The sequence below is a fragment of the Sabethes cyaneus genome, chromosome 3 (genome assembly GCF_943734655.1).
Source record: "Sabethes cyaneus chromosome 3, idSabCyanKW18_F2, whole genome shotgun sequence".
NCBI classification, from domain to species: domain Eukaryota; kingdom Metazoa; phylum Arthropoda; class Insecta; order Diptera; family Culicidae; genus Sabethes; species Sabethes cyaneus.
In genome coordinates this window covers 242,154,617-242,174,843 of record NC_071355.1, presented here as the reverse complement: position 1 = coordinate 242,174,843, position 20,227 = coordinate 242,154,617, and the positions used below count along the sequence as shown (strand labels likewise).

Sequence of the window (20,227 nt, the reverse complement as noted above, 5' to 3'; positions counted from 1 at the left end):
TCATAATCCGCCGCCAACCAACTCTGCGATGAAAGTTCAGGCCGGGTTGGAAATTCCTAGCCCGGAGCGAATCTGACGCAACTTCGTAGCTAGACGCAATACTGGCTGCGGATGCATCCGTGGATGTTTCTTCTACGACCGATGCCGCCGCCGCTGCAGCCTGCCACCATGCCGCGAGGTTTGTGTCTGCAACTGACGGCACTGTTAGTCTAGTTGGCATTGTGTATTGTGTTTGCCGACACCGACTACTTTGTTTGCCGATACGCTCTTGCACCTTTCGTCGCTGAGCCGCGCGCCACTTTCTCTGCGTGTCTAGTTTTCCTCCGCACAAAAACTGACGATGCCTCCGAAAACTCCGATGGATGGATCCCGGCTATTTGGCATCAGTGTCACTTTCATGTTGCAATGTTTTCCAACTTTCGCCCTATTCTCTCAATTCAGTGTTCGGTGTGCTACCGTTTGCTAACTCCCCCGAGCCCCGAGCATGCAATCTAGAGGAGGAATGGCGTGTTTCCACGATATGTCGTTTTTTGCCGATTTCGGAGGCCTTGCCTGCGTTTGGCTCAATATTGCAACTTCACTGACAGGAGATTATTGTTGTTTGATCTTTTTTCCCCCAACCATTATTGTACCGAGCACGCGATGTTGTTGCGTTTGCTCGGAACGGAACAGGAATTGTTTAAACGAACAGTAGTGGGACGTAGACCGGGCGGGATGTGAATCGACGCGTTACGGTTCAGCGCTTCTCATCCGCATCCGTACGTACGGTTCAATCATACAGTGAAGCGGGAAGTTTACCTTTGTGAATTGGCAATTTTCAGGATCGCTGGCGGAAATTATAATTATCTGCAGCCACCAAAGGAAATCCTGAATTTTAACAGCGGGTCGCATTTTGATGAATAATATTTAGAGTTTGTGTATTGTTTATTTTTCATTAATACTAGAAAGTTCCTTTAAACCCAACAACTTATCAATATTTGATGAATTAAAACTAGCCAAATTCCTAAAATTCCGAACTAATATTGCTCTCACTCACCTCGTTAGCAACTGCCATTCATGTGGCAACTACAGTCGGCCAATCAAAGTGGCATTTACTGTCCGGCTGATGTACTCTGGCTTAGTGCAAGCGCTGAAAGGCTATTAATTATCCCGGAACCAAGTGTACTCTAGAAACCATCTATTGCACGTGTCTATCCATACATCCATCCATCCAACCATCCATCCATCCGATGCCAGCCAACCCGGGCCTGGATAGATGCCGCGGCCGGTCTGTGTCTCCCTGTTCCCTGGTTAGCGAGTAGATGCGCTACCGATTCAGGATAATTAATAGCTCTCAACACTCACTCGCGACTGTCGTGAGCTCTCGACTGTGCTCCATCCAAATGGCCACCGGGGAATCGTTCTCGCTCGGATTCGAAGCGCACGACGCCGCCGCGCCGCCGGTACCCTGTACCAATAAATTACACCCGACGCCCATCAAAACTAAACAAATACAAACCTGGTGCGCCTTTTTTCCACTCACCAGTAACCATTTCCGGGGCGTTTTGTATCAACCAACAACAGTATTGTTCAGCAACAAATGGACAGAAGATAGATCTACACGCTTTTTCTCATCGCACGGGCGACGCGGTTACGAAATACGAACGAAAACACAATGACGGTGCAAATTTAATTCACCAGTCCCCTTCCCCCCCGGGGGCTTTCCACGAGGGGCTGGAGTTTTAGGTGGAAAATCTGAATGGAAAAATGGAAACACCATAAATTTTGGGATAAATGATGTGAAAACTCAGAAATAAATCATGGATGCATCGCCGCAGATGCACGTGAAACCGTTTGGAAGAGTTTTGCGTTCGTCTCTCCGGTGATGTCATTCGCGACTATAAGTTAGTAAGCTAGTTTCATAACACTGACTGGCTGACAGCTGCATTTTCTTTCGGTCATTGTGCATTGTTTTTTTTTTATCATGTTTTTTCTGGTAGACTACGATTTAAATTGTATCTTTATTTTAACTGAGTTTAAAAGCGCAGAGAGCGCTCTTGGTGTACCACCCAGTGTGAATTGGGAGTGCGCCGTAAATACTTAAGATAGCGCAATACCTAGGTATTCAGCAATCTTATGGATAATAATTGACTCTATAAATGCCCCATACATAACATTTTTGAATTTTGCTTGGCTAAGGTGTAACAGTTAAATAAGCAAAATCGGCGCAATGAGTGCAGGACAATCCGGACTGTCACTATTGATTTTTCAAAACAAAATTAAGATCTTACATTGCGTTACAAAAATCATCAAACATACTTTTGTAGAACTTTCAGGTATAGAGTAGAGAGGGGCATAAGTGCGATGTTTGAAGTTGTCATTAATTTTCATGAGATATAAAGAAGCGCAACAATAAATATATTTTATATTGATGCAATAACTCAATATCTTTACAATCTATACCTATAAAGAAGGATTTCTGTCTGTCTGTCTGTCTGTCTGTCTGTCCTGTGTTCCTTATAGAATCAAAAACTACTGAACCAATCGGCGTGAAAATTTGCATGTAGAGGTTTTTGGGGCCAGGAAAGGTTTTAGTGATGGTTAGAGACCCCTCCCCCCACTAAGAGGGGGGGCTCCCATACAAATGAAACACAAATTTCTGCATAACTCGAGAACTAATCAAGCAAATAGAACAAAATTTGGCATGTGGGTGTTTTCGGTGACAAGAATTTATTCTAGGGTAATTTGAGACCCCTCCCCTCTTTATAAGGGGAATTATAACTCCATACAAATTTCCTCATAACTCGAGAACTAATCAAGCAAATGGAACCAAATTTGGCATGTGAAGGTTTTCGAGGGCAAGAAAATTTTCTATGTTGAATTAGGACCCTTCCTCACTTTAAGAGGGGGGGCTCCTGTACAAATGAAATACAAATTTCCTCATAACTCGAGAACTAATCAAGCAAATGGAACCAAATTTGGCATGTGTGTGTTTTTGAAGACAAAATTTTTTTCAATGATGAATTGGGACCCCTCCCCAATTTAAGAGGGGGGGGGGGGCTCCTATACAAACGAAATACAAATTTCCTTATAACTCGAGAACTAATCCAGCAAATGGAACCAAATTTGGCATGTGGGTGTTTTTGGAGGCAAGAATGTTTTCTATGATGAATAAGAACCTCTCCCCACTTTAGGAGGGGGGGCTCCTATACAAATGAAATACAAATTTCCTCATAACTCGAGAACTAATCAAGCAAATAGAACCAAATTTGGCATGTGGGTGTTTTCGGTGACAAGAATTTATTCTATGGTAAATTGAGACCCCTCCCCTCTTTATAAGGGGAATTATAACTCCTCTCCCCTTTAAGAGGGGGGGTTTCCATACAAATTTCCTCATAACTCGAGAACTAATCAAGCGAATTGAACCAAATTTGGCATGTGTGTGTTTTTGGAGACAATTTTTTTTCCAATGATGAATTGGGACCCCTCCCCACTTTAGGAGGGGGGGTCCTATACAAACGAAATACAAATTTCCTCATAACTCGAGAACTAATCCAGCAAATGGAACCAAATTTGGCGTGTAGGTGTTTTTGGAGGCAAGAATTTTTTCTGTGATGAATTAGGACCTCTTCCCACATTAGGAGGGGGGGCTCCAATACAAATGAAATACAAATTTCCCCATAACTCGAGAACTAATCAAGCAAATAGAACCAAATTCGGCATGTGGAGGTTTTTGGAGGCAAAAATATTTTCTACGGTGAATTAGGATCCTTCCACACTTCAAGAGGGGGGGCTTCTACACAAATGAAATACAAATTTCCTCATAATTCGAGAACTAATCAAGCTAATGGAACCATATTTGGCATGTGGGTGTTTTTGGAGGCAACCATTTTTCCCATGATGAATTAGGACTTCTTACCTTTTTAGGAGGGGGGGGGTCCTATTCAAACGAAATACAAATTTGCTCATAACTTTAGAACTAATCAAGCAAATGGAACCAAATTTGGCATGTGAGAGTTTTAGATGGCAGAATTTTTTTTCTGTGGTGTATTACGACCCCTTCCCTTTTAAGAGGGTGGGCTCCCATACAAATGAAATACAAATTTCCTTATAATTTGAGTACTAATCAAGCAAATGGAACCAAATTTAGCATGTAGGAGATTTTTGAGTCTTGAATTTATTTTATGATAGTTAGAGACCTCTCACCCCTGTGGTAGGGGGATATGGACTCTCATACAAATAAAACAGAAATTTTTGCGAAACTCAAAAACTAATCCAACTCGAGAAATTCGAGACTCTTCCATAAAACATTAATCAATAACAAGACCACAAAAACTATCTATAGTAACACTAGATCATTCAAGACGGGACGGCCGCGAGTGTTGCCGGTGACCCGCCGTCGGAAGCGCCGCCCACTGGGGGGCTTGCAAAACTCGAGAAGTAACAAAGATCATCCGAGATTCATGATTTAGGTACAACACAGGTTAATTTGTGGCAATACGAAGTTTGTCGGGTCAGCTAGTCTACTATATAAAAATGGATTTCTGTCTGTCTGTCTGTCTGTCGGGATGTTCCTTATAGAATCAAAAACTACTGAACCAATCGGCGTGAAAATTTGTATGTAGAGGTTTTTGGGGCCAGGAAAGGTTTTAGTGATGGTTAGAGACCCCTCCCTCCACTAAGAGGGGGGGGGGGGCTCCCAAACAAATGAAACACAAATTTCTGCATAACTCGAGAACTAATCAAGCAAATGGAACCAAATTTGGCATGTGGGTGTTTTTGGAGACAAAAATTTTTTCTATGATGAATTGGGACCCCTCCCCAATTTAGGAGGGGGGGCTCCTATACAAACGAAATTCAAATTTTCTTATAACTCGAGATCTAATCAAGCAAATGGAACAAAATTTGGCATGTGAGTGTTTTCGAGGGCAAGAATATTTTTTATGGTGAATTAGGACCCCTCCCCACTTTAAGAGGGGGGGCTCATGTACCAATAAAATACAAATTTCCTCATAACTCGACAACTAATTAAGCAAATGGAACCAAATTTGGCATGTGGGTGTTTTTGGAGACAAAATTTTTTTCTATGATGATTTGGGACCCCTCCCCACTTTAGGAGGGCGGGCTCCTATACAAATGAAATACAAATTTCCTCATAACTCGAAAACTAATCAAGCAAATAGAACCAAATTTGGCAAGCGAAGGTTTTTGGAGGCAAAAATATTTTCTATGGTGAATTAGGACACCTCCCCACTTTAGGAGGGGGGGCTCCTATGCAAATGAAAAACAAATTTCCTCATAACTCAAGAACTAATCAAGCAAATGAAACCAAATTTGACATGTAAGCGGTTTTGGAGGCAAGATTTTTTTCTATGGTGAATTACGACCCCTTCCCCTTTTAAAAGGGGGGCTCCTATACAAATGAAATTCAAATTTCCTTATAACTTGAGAACTAATCAAGCAAATGGAACCATATTTGGCATGTGGGAGATTTTGGAGTCTTGAATTTATTTTATGATAGTTAGAGACCTCTCACCCCTGTGGTAGGGGGATATGGACTCTCATACAAATAAAACAGATTTTTTTGCGAAACTCAAAACCTAATCGAACTCAAGAAATTCGAGACTTCCATAAAACATTAGTCAATAACAAGACCACAAAAGCTATCTATAGTAACACTAGATCATTCAGGACGAGACGGCCGCGAGTGTTGCCGGTGACCCGCCGTCGGAAGCGCCGCCCACTGGGGGGAGGCAACTCCCTGCAGAAATCACTACTGTCTAGGTTTATTTGTTTTCCTAGGTCTACCTGGGTTTCCTGGAACGAGCGACAGCGAGTAAGGAGAGGATCGCGAAATGGGACTTTCCACAAAAAAGTTTTCCGTGAAATGGTACATTCCTCTTAACGTTTTTCGCAAAATGATATTCGGCGAAATGTTGTACAATCATGGCGAATATTACTATCCGCTTTCTGGCTATGCAATGAGGGGACAGGGGAGTTGTTTTCTACTTTACTGTGAGGAAAAATTGCAAATTTGTATATTAAACTACCCATTCCTGGTAACTAATAAGCATTAGCATAAGCAGCAAATTAGCGTATCTGGCATTTTATACTGCACGTTGTTGTATATTATGTTTTTGACTGCATAGGTGTTGTAAATTGGCATCTAAAATTGTATTCAAAGTCTTCGTGTCGGTAATTAGCTGTAAATTAGCATTGTCAGCACTATAAGAACGTTATCAGTAAAGTAGCTGTATATTTTGCCAAAATAGCATTTAATTAGCATTTAAGGCGACTTTAATGCTTATTGGCCTACATTTAAATAGCATTGGTGATGCTTATTAATTACCTGGGATGCTTTCATAGTTACGTAACTGCCAAAATGAATCATCTAAGGTTGAACTTGCAAAACTCGAGATTGTGACAAAGATCATCCAAGATTCATGATTTATGTACAACACAGGTTATTTTGTGGCAAGACGAAGTTTGTCGGGTCAGCTAGTCATCTATAAATCATTGGAGTAATAGTGTTATGCAAAACAAATTCTTTGATTTTTGATTAGATGCCGAGTCGCACTTTTACCCCACTAGCGGGGCAAAAGTACGAATACCGCGGGGCAAAAGTGCGATGCTTGAATCCATGAAACAGTAGCAATTTGCACCTTTTCCATTTTCCTCTGGCGCACTGCAGTTGGCGGAAAATTATCAGGCGGAAAGTCGCTTGAAAGTTATCTAAAAACCGTCTAACAGCCGTTCAAAGGTAATCTAAAATTCATCTAAAAGATGTGCAAAAGCAATCCCAAACTTATCTATAAACCATCTGAAAATCAACCGAAAGTCTTTTGAATATCGTCTAATATTATCTACATATTATATGCGTAAGATCTGTAACTTTGTGAGATTTAAGAGATCATGCAAGAGCCATTAGAAAATCTTTTAAAAGTCATCTGAGAGCTGTCTGAAAATCATCCAAAAGTTATCAATATTTTTTGAAACGGTGGTTCTACAATTGATGAAGGGACGGTAGGGGAAAGTAATGAAGAATTTTTTTGAATGGAGGGGAAAGAGTGGAAAGGTGAGGGGGGGGGGGGGTAATTGGTAACGACGCTTAACAAGTTGTCGTTGTGACTCCAACCTTTTGTCCAATGCTGGAAGGTGCATGGGTTGAACCAAGCTATAATCAGAGAATATAGCCGGATTTGAACCTACAACACCAAAAACACAACAAACGAGCTTTGGTTAATCCAAAAGTCGTTTGAATAGCCGTCTAAAGCTGACTGAGTCTAAAAGCCATTTGGAAAACGTGGGAAAACTGTCTTTGAGCAATGTGAATGTCATTTAAAAGCCATTTAAGCATCAAAACTGATTGAACGGCATCTAAAATTCACCTGAACGTCGTCTGAAAGCCATTTGTAAAACTTTTAAATTCAATATTAATATGCATTATTTTCAAAAGTTCCCGCGTCAACGAGAAAGTTAGGAGAAAGTTCCATTTAATTCCACTACACTACGGTTTTTCCAAAAACATACTTTAAATTTTTTTAAATATTAGAGATAATTACACACTTTTCCTATTCTTATGGGAATTTATAGATGGTACATCGGTGAAAATAGGGCCTTTGGCATTTTTTCACATTCTCATCTCAATCGAAGCAATGCTTAGTAATTGTGTGATGTCCTATTGACACAAAAAAGCGGTAATTGGAAGGAGCCTAGTCTGGCGAGTAAGCCACACGCGGTAGAAGGTTTCAATTCAGTACTTTCGGCATGCAGAAAATCAGTTCACATGACATATGTGGTAGAGCATTGTCATGAAGAAAAATAATCTTGCATTGTCTTTTCTTTCGGTCTCTTCTTCTTTCAAAGGGAGTCTTCTTGCGAATGTACTCTAAGGTCCAAGTTTTGCTAATTGAATATCTTGGGACGGTAAATATAACCTGTTTCAAAACTTCTACTCACACCGTATCGCAAAGAAAAGAAATTTATGAAATAATACTCACTCGACTTGCTCGAGTGAGTGATCGGACAAGTTTGAATGTGGCGCATCTACTGACGACAGACCAGTTGCATCGCAGCGATCTTATCGCCTAAAACACGTGTACAACTCAGCCGTAAAAGTCAAGTTTATTGATCCGACCGGCGAACGTAGCGAACAAGAACGGTATTTCCTGGCACCGTACACCCTAAAAGAAACCTGCTTTCAGATCAAACCAAAAAATTTAAACGCTTTCAATCAATAAAAATCTTCGATAAGAGTCCTAACCATATGCAGTGTGTGTATGTTGCTGCTGAGGGGTCAGCGAACTGTTGCAATGATTTGAAAGCAGAACCGGACCCCATAGATAGCCCCGGACCCAGTGATGATCGAACGGATAAACATGATCGTCCAAGCAAAACGAAAACTTTCTATGTAAGCATTCTCATTGTCCCGAAAAGTTAACACACCCAGAGCTAAAGTTTGGTTTTCACTGCTTATTTGTCGATTAAATATTGGGACAAAGCGAGCGAGAGCGAAAGAGGCTTACTCGGAGCAGCGCAGCGTAGACAAATATTTGTTAAACAAACACCGTAAGACCTGTACCCCTTATAAATCATGGCTTACGTAAACGTGTACGCCGACATAACTGTCCATCCCGGTCGGCTGATAAAATGGTACGTTCAGTTCAGCCTATATCTATAATTTACCGAAGAAAATTATCGCCCTTCCCTGGTCACGATTTTACTTACCTATCCGTGTGGATGACCAACTTCCGCGTTTGCTGGCTAATATTCAGCCCAACAACACGACTGGCCGACTGGACCGGCTGGCTGGTGCAATCCTCTTTACGGCTGTCTTGCGTAACTTAATCACAGTTAGCGAGCTACCAACCGTGCCCATCATCATCAACATCGGCAACAACAACGTCGAGGAAAGTATTCCACGACTGCCTCCGTTCGAAAGAAACCGGATTACTTTGCATCTTGTATTGAGAGAGGCAAAGTACCCTTTTTTGTTAAAAATTCAAAACACCACCGTCTATCGAACGGTACATCGTTATTGTTGGTGCACGTACAAGTCCAGTCTCGCGCGACCACATCATCATCAATCCGGCCCGGCTCGGCCCGGCCCGGTAAGGGTGAAATTTTTGATGAATTACTTTGATGCCCATTTTCGCTGTCGATCGTGTCTCGAACCGTCGGTTTTGTCACTCCGGTCATAGCGCAACCGGCCAGGCCAGCCGGCCGGCCGGAGATGATAGGCAGATTTATTAAAAATAGACCCACCGACCACCACCGGCACCGGTTCTGGTTTCGACGAGCATGCGGTTCAAAAGTGAACGACCTTCGACCGTGGTCGTAAACAATCCCGCAGCATAGCTCTGTCGGCGGGACCTGCTGCTGCAGATGGCGAATAAAATAAAGATTTTTTTGTTTTGATATCAGCAGCATCTGGTGGTGCCGCGACGCGACGCGTCGCTGCATAACTACACTTAGTGGCGGCGGTTGGTCAGACCGGTGACTGATGGCACGCGCGTTGCTCACCCGCTGTGACGCGCAGCCAGTGCCATGCCAGTGGAGCAGCACCGAATGGAAACGTTTTTCTGTCTGATCGAAACTGACACCGCCGAACGTCGTACTGGCGCCGTGGCTTAGTTGGTTAAAGCGCCTGTCTAGTAAACAGGAGATCGTGAGTTCGAATCTCGCCGGAGCCTAGTCTGTGTTGAGCTTTTTTTTAACAAACTTCTGACAATGTTACTTCAAAGACCGTTTTAACTTGGACGATTTAAATATGCTGACAACTGGAAATTATCTTCATTTCAGATTAAGAGACCTGTTTTCGATAATTTGCCCAGAGAATTCCAGAATAAATTCTCCGATTTTCTCGAACATCTCTTATAGAAAAAAAAAATAATTCTTGAACCAAGTCTCGTGGAACAAAATTTTTAGTGTGAAAATAAAAGCGAATTTTTTGAGCAATCCAAGAAAAATTATTTGAAAATTTTTTTTTCCAAAATTTTCTACCGCGAGACAAATGGATCTGAAGGAAAGCTACAACATATTTTGTTACTTGTTTAGTGATTTAAAAAGGTTTTACCACTCTGGTGCCCACCGCTACTTTTGGGCGGGTTTCTCTATAAATTCCTATAAATCGCTTCCTTTTTATCTATCATTTTATCTTCTTTACTTTACTTTACTTGACTTTACTTTACTTTATTTACTATAGGGGGAAGTCATCTATGGCCGGACACTAAAATTTCTCAAAAACAAAGATTGATAAAAATATTCGTAAAGCATAGAACAATAGTAAATTGCAAGTAAATTTCATACAAGCGCAGTTGCAAATATTTTCAATGAATAAAAGATGCAATGCTTCTGAACGTTGGCTTGATAAAGTTATTTGTTCGAAACAGTTTAAATTTGACATGAAAATATAAGATTTTGAAGAAAAAACTTAATTTTTTGAAACTGTGTCGTGGCCTCTATGGCCGGACACCAACCTGTCCTCTATGAGCGGACAGTAAAGTAATCAGCAAAATATACTTACCTCATCTAGAATTGCTAAATTTTTGATTCCTATGTAAAATAAAAATAGTTAAGCAATGCAAAACGTGGAACAAAACAGAAAGAAATTGCAGTAAAGCATTGCCACGTACATTTATGCATGCATTCCGCATTACCAGCATCCTCAACAAAAAATTTATGTGAATAGAACTTTATTCAACCTTTATACAGCAAACCTGCCAGGACTGTAGTCATAAGGTCTGTGCTGGAGTTTTAAATTGTTCTTGGATCTTTTACTTCTATTGATGCTGGTGTTAATAGATCACTTTATCATGTCCGAGCATAGAAGACAACTTTCGATTTGAGCTAATTTGTACTCAAAATCAACCTTGCAGCGCAAATTTTGTTACTTTGTATTTTTTTTGCTAATAATATTGTTTCCTAAACAGTAAACCTAAAGTGTCCGAGCATAGATATACCCCCTATATACGCCGAGCATCGGCAAACGGTTTTATCATGAGAAAAACAGAGATGCGAATGGTTCAATTCGCTACAACCACTGAGCCACATACATTCACGCTTCATCACTGGAATATACGAATATCGTGTGCAACGCAAAAGTGCGAAATAACCTTCTAACGATACTAACACTACTTTAAACTTAATACTATTTTGAATACTTTCCGGCGTCCTCGGGAATTCTAAACCCGCCAAATCGACCACACTCAATTTCCAATATTCAATTTTTAAACGAATTCCGATGTTCACGTTCAGGTTATGTTCGTGATGAGATTCAAAGCCGAAGGATGCATTATCGGCGAGGCAGGCGAATAGTGTATGTTCATGAGGGATGTTCATCGATTCAAATAAGCTTTTTTTCGCGAATTCTCCAACCACTGCATTTTACCCTATTAATGTTAAGAAACAAGCTGAAAGTAAACGAACAACATGGTATACAATGCAATAAAATTTTAAAAATAGATAGGAAAAGGAGTACTAAGCCAAGAAATAGAAACCCAAAAAAAAAGATAAATCGTAAAAAGCAGCATGCAAGATAGATGTAAACGTATACTTCAAAATAGAATAGTAAGTTATAAAAGTAGAGACTGAGAATAAAATAGAACATAAAAAATAAGAAAAAATAACGTTAGAGTAAGAAAAAAAATTAGAATAACATATATAGCACTACCGTTGATTTCACGTAGAATTTCACGATGACGAACCGTAACATTATAACAGAGTAACAATCAAAAATCATGGAACAATAATAAGTAAGAAAACAAATAAAGTAAGTGTAGAAAAAAGTAAGAAAAGATTAAAACCAAGCTAGAAAGATAGATTCAAGCATGAGGAAGAAAAACTGGATAGCAAAATTAGAGATATACAAAAATATAAAAACCGAGAGAAAAAGAAAGAGGACGAGAAGTAGAAAGAGAAAGGGAGAGAGAGGAGAAAAAGGGAAACAGAAAGCGGCAATAGGAGCGAGGGGAAAGGTTACAGGCAAAGGGACAGAGAGAGGCAATAGGAGCGAATGTGTGTGTGTGTGCGTGTTTGCGCGCGTGTGTGTGTGTGTGTGTGTGTGTGTGTGTGTGTGTGTGTGTGTGTGTCATTGTGTGTGTGTGTGTGTGTGTGTGTGAGAGAGAGAGAGCATGAAATAGAAATGGAAATTCAAACAGCGGAATTTCCGAAAATCGACCAAAAAATTATCTTTCGTTTTTGTCTTTTTTCGTAGATTTTTGCACGGAAATTAATAACGTATATATTAAAAGCAAGAATAGATTTGGTTTTCACGTTTAAACTTAAAACAAAAATGCCTAAAATCCAAATTTTTTTTGCTCGATTAAAAAATTCACTTTGTTTTTTTTTCGCCCCCCCCCTTCTGTGGCCCAACACCGATGGGAAAAAAACTTTTTAAAATATTTGTAATGGCCTTAATGGTGAACAAACTAGAAAGTGATGTTTTCTAATTACAAGGTGAAATAGTTATGACAATACAGTATGGTTCCGATTCTATCTACACCCGAATATATCTACTCTACCCGAATATATCCGATTATATCAGCTTTTTTACGATTATATTAGCTCCAAAAATAATTTTTTCGCTTGTTCTTTTTATGTGATTAATCCCTCTAAAAGCGAAATACGAAATTTATTTGATACGTTCAGCAAAGATGTAGTAAATATTAATACACAAACCTTTGTCAAATACATATTAGCTGTAAATCTTCATAGGAATTAGCTATGAAACGTTATTTGTGAACAAATCTTTAAAACAGTTTTTTGTCTCTTAATTCTTCTGGTTAATTTTTACGTGATCATAGTGTTCTAGAAAGTTATTTATCTTACTAAAATCCACGTTTTAATGGAACATCATTATACGTTATTTTCTAAATTTTCCGAGATATTGAGCTTCTTCGGTCAAAACTAGTACTTCTTTGAGCTTAAAGATTTCTCAATAGTGGCAGATGAAACAATTCACACATAAAAGCACAACAAAAAACCTGTAAAAGCAAGCATCAGTTGTCTGTATCTGATTGTATCCTCAAAAGTTATTGATTATTATCACAAATAGATTTTTAAGGGCTTTTTACAAACGAATCATTATATTTCGACAACCATAGGAATTAGATAGTTACTATATTCGACAAAGTTACTTATTTTAGCCTGTTCTACAACTTATATGAACATATATATATATGACATGAAGTCTTTTTTGGAACGCAATTAATTTTTTTTTTTTTGAAACACCCTAATGTGTTGAAACAAGACCGCCCTAATAATGCAAAAAGATAGAACATAATACATTAGTAAGCTTTGCAAACTTTGAGCAAATAAATTTTTTTCCGATTACATATTTCAGTTTTCCAATTATATTAGCCCAAAATTCACGGAGGGGCTGATATAATCGGAACAACACTGTATAAAGAGAATCGAATATTTTAGTTGAGTGTGTGGACCAATTACACCACTTTAAAATTTCAAACTACAAAACTCATACAAATACTCCCTTCATTTGATCACAATGACTAAAGTCATCAAAATCGTTTCTGTGATTCTTTTGACGTAGGACTACGGTGCCTTCCGGTTAGGTGGTGTGCTCAGACTTAATCAAAAGGCACGAGCACGGACCTTCCAGAACCATGTTCTGGCCCGGAAAAATCAAGTAATTAATTTACATATCACAAACATAGGCCGATAAGATTAAAAACTCCGAAATTCTAGGCTACACCATGAGGATTTCATAGAGAAGATGGGACACGTGCCCCAACCTGGGCAACCCAATGAACTTGAACCTAGAAATGAAATGGGCTTCAAAATAAACTTGAATTTCAACTGAAAACTAGTATGTAACTGAACGTGAAAATAAATCGTACGTCGAACCAGAGGGGCCAATTTGGGCTAATGTGGACTTTAACTTAGACTTCAAATTGGACTTGAAATTAAAAAGGAAATGGGACTTATAAGAAGACATGAAACTGGAACTGTAATTGGGCTTTAATTTATCAAATTTTAATTATAACTAGACTTGAATTGGATGTAAAACTTAATGATATGATAGATATGAAATGGGACTTGAAATGTGAGTGAGAGAGCGTGAAATTAAACTTTAATTAGAAACTGGTTTTTTGAAGTTTAAGCTTAATTTTGATTGAAATTGGTGTAATGTTTCATGCGAAAATATAGATAAATAAGAATCTTGTTTTTCCTCAAGATTTATTCTAGATAATTGAAATAACAGTAAGCTCGTAACATAGAAACAAGGCGTTAAAGGTCCAAGTCGTTTAGTGAAGGAAGATGCTCAATCAAATTGTAACTACCTGATAACGTAGTTTTGTTCTAATTTTTTGTGAAATAGTTTCATGTTAAATACTTTTTCGTTTGACCAAATAAAAAAGTTTATTTTAGAGTGTATTAGTGTTAAAGTTGAGCCATGCTTTTCTTCGTGCGTGCAGTTTCCTCGCTTTATCTTTCATTTATTTCTCCCACAACAGCAATGAACAATTATTATAACAGCTATTAAGCTAAAATGCTGCAATAATTATTCCTCTTCAATTTGCATTGTTCATCACGAATTTCATGCACTCCCATGTTGCAGCTATTCACTCAATCAAATCCTATGAAATCTTCAGCAGTAATCATGACACCTTTCCCTTTCTTTCTTTCTTCTTTCAGGTGAGTTTGAGTACCTACAGAGCTTCAAAGTGCAAATTACACTTTACAGCGAACACGTTTAATAGTTAGGAAAAACAGGCACGTTGTTTGTCAACAACAACTTCCCTTCGTAAGTAGGTACCTACACCGCACACAAACCGCACATTTTATCCTACACCATCCATCCAACTCGAGCTATAGCTCGCAAGTCTGACAGCCTTGGCTGCCCCGTGATGTGGGAAAGTTTTTCTACCGTGCTGCCCGCCAACAACAAAGTATTTCAAAGTTTGCATCAACAATGCAAAATGCTCTGAATAATCAAACCTTTTTCCTACCGTCGGGGCGCGTCGCGTCGTCGGGGTGAAGTGGGTACGAAACCCACTCGGGGTCTCCTTCTGCAGGCCGACAAGCAAGCAAGCAAGCGAGCGAGCGGGTGGTTGTATAAATGATTTATGGAAATGGACCCCGAATGTGATGAACGGACGAACGAACGAACGAACGGTGTTTCACACGCGAAGCTTCAGGTTTTCACTTTCTATCGCTGGCCGGAGGTGTCGCTCCGTGCTGGTACTTGTACCCTCGCTTGGTCCAGTCCGGTCTGAAATAGGACCCTTTTGTGAGTGGGTTTCTTTTCATTTGCTTCTTTTTTTTGTGTTCACCTGAACACGAAAAGTTCGAAGATCGCGCTTGATACGGGAACGATGTGAATGAATTTTGTATGACTATGAATTCGAATCACTGTGTGCTGCACTCTGGGATCAAGTGGAATGACGAGTTCTTTTCAGTTCCTTGAATGGGACACTGGGAAATATGAAACCGTACGTTCGTTGCCACCGGAGCGTATCGGGAAAGTGATTCAATGTGATTAAAATACATGAGCTTTTTTGTTGCTGAATTGAATACAATTTTATAGCGTGAGAAAGAAGACTGATGAAATTTCTTTTTTAAATTAGAAATCATAGACAATCGTGGAATCCACAGATAAATCTGTAATTTGGTTTAATTTTGTTAAATTTTGTATTTCAAATTACCACGTGCATTGTGTTTGTTTTGTCACAATTTTTAATATTTCTGTTTAGTACAAAGTCAAGGAAGTTAAAGTCCTTCGCCTTCAAAGAAGAAATATTTATACCCTTAATATAAATCGTACTTAATTTGTCACCAATTTGTACACACTTTCGGTTCATCACTCATTCGTTATTCATAAACCGGATGCAAAATTCCAACCCCAAACACCGTCGAGCAACCGCCGTTTGAAAGAATGGCACAATAAGACACGCTCTGGTTGGATGCTGGAGAATGATCTGCCCATATTTGTAGTATTATATCAGCACAAAATACCAAACATCCTGTACCTTCCTGTTGCTGCTGTTGAGGTACGAGCCGACTTCCACAGCATCACAATAAATCAATGCTCACATAATGTCAGATGCTGGTTGCGTCTTACTCTGCCACGTGCCACACACACAGTTGTTACTTACGTACGAATGAAGTGTGGTCTGTATGCATGTCGGATAAATTGAAATTTACAGCCCTTAAACAAAGAGGAAATTCTTCTTCCGCATTCGAGAGCAAGTCTCAATGCTGGGCCGTTCCATCGGGGCAACTCCATTGAGCCGACAAATTCGAAACCTGCAAAACTAAATGAAACTACATTCTCTCGAATCGGAACTTTCAATATAAGACCCCGAATACCGTCCAACGAGAGCACGCACTGGTCGGAGGAATTGGCCAGCTCTATTTATCTTTCCGCAAAACACATCTGCCCGGATCGTAACTCATTCCTCATGTCGTCGAGGCGAGCGAAATAGATTGGAAACATGCGCGCTGGCAGCGCTTACCCTAACTCAATTAAGCTTGATTAATCAAAACCGGCCTGACTACAGCTGGTGCTCGGTCGGTCTCTGGGACTGTCCCAGTTTCCCCTGCACCACCCCGGAGCTAATTCCATTAACGCGCCCAAGCGGGTCGGTGAAGAAGTGTTGAAAACTGAACCCACCCGCTATCAGTTTAATCACTTTCTAATCCACGATGACGACGACGACGGCACCGGCCGGCGGCGGGGAAACTGCCTCAGAAGATTACAGACTTATTGGCGGGAAAATTATACACTCCCATTGCATGGGAGGAAGTAACTCGCGTAGAAGGAACATGTGTGATCCACTTTCCTGGCAAGAAACAATAGAACCATGGCCAGTAAAGCAACGGTTACAGTGCACACAGGAAGACACTGCACGCTGGGACTAATGGACTAATGAGGATGGGACCGGTTCTGGTGGCCCCCGTGACACTGATAATTCCTCGCTGGCTGCTGCAGCTGTTGAAGTTAATTTTCGCAAACAACCGATGACAACGCAACGGCGAGAGCGTGTGGTGTGTGTGTGTGTGTGAGCGAGCTGCGGAACCGTGTTTGCGGTCGGTCGGAGCGGTGCCGGCGGTGCGGTTGCTTGTATTCCGGAAGCTACGGCAAGGAACGGGGGAGATAACGAGACGCGACTTTGGAGGAATAAATCTGCTGAAAGCATTGATAATTACTGGTTTGAATGTTTCCTGCTGATTGTGTGGTCGTAATAGTTTATAGAAAATTAATGTTCGTACTGATAAAAAAAATACGCGGTGATGTAAGTGGCAGAAAGTCAGCAGTGATCCGTTTACGGGTGCCGCTTGTTTGATCTCGTAATAGTTTCAAGCTTAATTGCAAATGAGCAAGGAGTGATCTAAAAATAAACGCGTACTGGAAAGGCAATAAATGTGATGTAATGAGGTGAAATGAACTGAAAATAAACTTTAAGCGCACAGAAAATAAATAAGTATCAAAACGTAAATGGATTGAAAACAGCTTGGGAAAGAACTTTAAGCTTCATTCCTTATGTTTCTTTAAATAACTCAGTAAAATATTGACCAAACTCGTGTTTTAGTCTTCGACCTTGAAATGCGGTCAGGCATTAATATTAATAGTTTTTGAAACGATGGTTTTTACAATTGGTGGAGGGAAATTACTTTAATTACTTTCCCCTACCGTCCCTCCATCAATTGTAAAAACCATCGTTTCAAAAAATATCAATAAAATACTTTTCTTTTTGTACAAAATTCATTAAACCGGTTCACTGGTTCACGAGTTATAAGTTTTTAAATAAAGAATGGTCAAAAATTACTGTATTTTTGCTATCGCCCTAACTAAGAACCCGAAGATCATCAATTTGGATAGTATGCGGTATACGGTAATAATGGTAGACAGACTGCACAGCCGGTTATTAGAGTACAGGAAAATTACGGGGCTAGTGCAAAGATCCTATTAACTTCGTAGCGACACTACCCAGTCGAACATAACCCGACTAGCTTGTTAGCTAACTGGGCGGGCTGTCTACGAATTGCAGTGTTTGGCAAAAATCTGGCGATCGATTTGACTGATGGGAAGGATTTTTTCGGGAGTTTTGATAATCTTTAATAAATTAAAATCAATCGGCGAATAAATTCAAAATCATCTGTAAATATAAAAAAACTAAATGAAAGTAGATTGGAAAATGGAGCCAGACCGGAATAATATTGCATTAAAAATGAACTGAACGACTTATTTCTGAATGAATAAATAAAAATTAAGAGAAATTTAGCCGAAAAATGAAAAATAATCCTAATCTAGAATTTAATCTGAAATTTAACTAAAAATGAACTGAAAATCAATGTGAAATTATTTGAATCTGAATTAAAAACAAACTGAAACAAAAAGATAATAGCTAGGAAAAGCACAGTACTAATAATTCATTTCGCGGTCTGTCGTAAATAAACTGTCGCGGTCCAGCGTAAACTTTTTTTGTAAAGTGAAGGACCGTTTGGTGAGAAATGCTTAAAAATGAAAAATTGATTGATGTGAGGCCAAACGCACACTGGGTCGTTCAATGGCACGTGGGAATCCAACCCACACTCTTTCGGTTGGTATCCAAGTGTTTTAGGTAATTAAACTATCGCCGCGCCCTTCTGTTAGATACTCGATCAAATGAAAATAACAAATTTATAACAGAATGAGCTATGAATAACAAATTTTTTATAACAAAACCTTCTTTGCGTTTTTTTTTGCAAACTTGGTCTCGTTAGTAGTTAAAATAACAAAAGTCGCTTTGGGTATATCAAAAATATATCAAATCATGTTCGATTTGGTCTAGTTTTTATCAAAATTTGTTACAAAAACCAGCATTCTGTTCTGGTTAATAACCAAAATATAACAAAACGTGTTATAAATAGCAGAACGAGCTATAATTTTTGTAAAGCATTTTGTGTGTCACTAATTTTGCTATCAAATTTATAACAAACGTTGATAGAAATATCAACTTGAGCTACAATTCTGTGATATTTTTGTTCGAATCATTTGATCAGGTAGTCTCATATTTAAATTTTTTAGCCCCGCGATAGAGTCAGAGACAAGTAAAATGCCGCTTGCTTTGTTGGTCGACATCCGACTGCTCGCTCGCTCCTACCACACTACAGTTGTTAACCGAGAGGATAGGTGGTAGAAGCAAAGGTCAATCATACAAACATAATTACCGTCGGCGGGGAAGCGTATGTGTGCGTGTATGAAATAGTTAAGACTGGAGAGACACAGTTAGATATGAGGCCCTTTTATAGAAGGGCGCGGCGGTAGTTTAATTCCCTAAAACACTCGGGTATCAACAAAGACAGTGTGGGCTGCCATTGAACGACCCAATATACCACAAACCAAACAGAAGTTATCTAGAATAAAGTAAATATATTTACCACTAGCATGCCCAGACATGGACAAAGGGTGAGCAATCCGAGCTTTCAGAAGAATGTTTTGGCCTGGAAAAACGGAGTAATCGTTGGATGATATTATCACAAAATTGCAGGTCAATGAGGTTGAAAATTCTCGACCCTCCGGTGCAATGGGATTTAAAAAATCTAGTTGAAATCGAACTAGAAATTAGGTTTGGAACTGAACTAGTAATTAGAAAAAAAATTGGACTTGACAAATGACATTAAATTAGACTTGAATTTGAACTTGAAGTTTACCTCAAATCGGAGATGGACACGAAATTTGACACGAACTGTTCCTTAATACTGGAATTGACATTTTTCGTCTTATTCTCTCACATGTTTTACTTCTTTTCTGTTCCGGTTTTTCTCTTTTCCAGGCCCTTTTTTATTTTGCTTTTTTCTCCTTTTCTGTTTCGTTTTCTTGATATTTGCTCTCATTTGTTCATTTTCTCGTTTTCCCGTTTTCTGTCCCGTGTTTCCTGTTTCCTTGTTCTGTTTCTCCTTGTTACCTGTCCCATTTTTCCTTATTTCCAGTCCTGTTTTTTCTTATGTACTCATGTACTCGAGTTTCCAGTTTATGTCTCTTTTCGACTCTTTTGATCTCCCTTTCTTTTCCTTTTTCGTCTGCATCTGCTCCATTTTGCTGTTTATTCTGTTTTTGGCTACCGTTTTCTCTTTCTTCTCTGGTTTTCTTTTTCTATCTCCCATTTTGCATCATTTTCTCTTATGTTTTACTTTTTATTGCTCGTTTTTTTTTCTTCTATTTTTCGTTTTTTCTTTTGCTGTGCCTTTTTACTGTTTTTTGTTCCATCTTTCTTCTTTTATACACTGTTTTGGCCTGTTATTT

General features: G+C 39.3%; 1 protein-coding gene and 1 non-coding gene across 4 annotated transcripts in view; both read left to right on the top strand.

The window, feature by feature from the left end:
• Positions 1-20,227, top strand: part of LOC128742021 (probable G-protein coupled receptor Mth-like 1) — a 265,014-nt gene that overhangs the window by 190,629 nt on the left and 54,158 nt on the right. The gene's annotated exons all lie outside the window — the stretch shown is intronic.
• Positions 9,598-9,671, top strand: Trnat-agu (transfer RNA threonine (anticodon AGU)). The gene has a single exon. It is a non-coding gene; the product is annotated as a tRNA-Thr (tRNA).